Raw genomic sequence first — 728 nt, 5'->3', positions numbered from 1 at the left:
TAGGGACTTAAAGTTTAACATCAATTCTTGATGGAAAATACCTGTTCCATGTTATATCTAAGATGTTTGATATTCAGACAGGTAGTGATGTTAAACTCAACTGCCTATGTTATAGGGTAATAATATCAATAAGCTTCTCTTCTGGTCGGTTAATGACTAAGATTGAAGACCAAAAATTTGAGAAAAAGAAGAGCTACAAGGATAGCCAACATTTTGGATCTAGCCCTTCAAGGTCAGTGAGGACTCAGGGCATAAGAGAACTTGTACTGTAGCATCCTGTAACTCCATGGTGTCCCAAATTTTCTGATCAAGGAGATTATGGAGCCACAGAGCAAAATGATCAATGATGTATAGTGAGCCTATGGAGAGAGACTTGGAGAGAAAACATTCTCTCGGGCTTTCACAGACAGCAAATTGGTCAAGCAATGTCCGTGACTCATCCACATGGCTGACACTGACAAAGGATATACAAACTGTGGTACAAGGTTTCAAGGTCAAACCTGAGGGGATCTGACTGACCTTGGCAGATATAAAAATTATACTTCTTGTTATATAGGTCTTGCTTTATTTTGGTCTTAACCATCCGGCAGGAAAATATAAAAATGAGGTGTAAATAGTAAAGCCATACTAATATGCTGAGCTGTAAAAAGCTTAAGTGAACAACTTCTGACATTGCCAGCCCAACAGATAAACCTCTACTCTTAAGGACTGCTGCTCTATATTGGATT

Source organism: Octodon degus, unplaced genomic scaffold (assembly GCF_000260255.1).
Source record: "Octodon degus isolate 3935 unplaced genomic scaffold, OctDeg1.0 scaffold00189, whole genome shotgun sequence".
Lineage (NCBI taxonomy): Eukaryota > Metazoa > Chordata > Mammalia > Rodentia > Octodontidae > Octodon > Octodon degus.
This window is presented reverse-complemented; position numbering follows the sequence as displayed.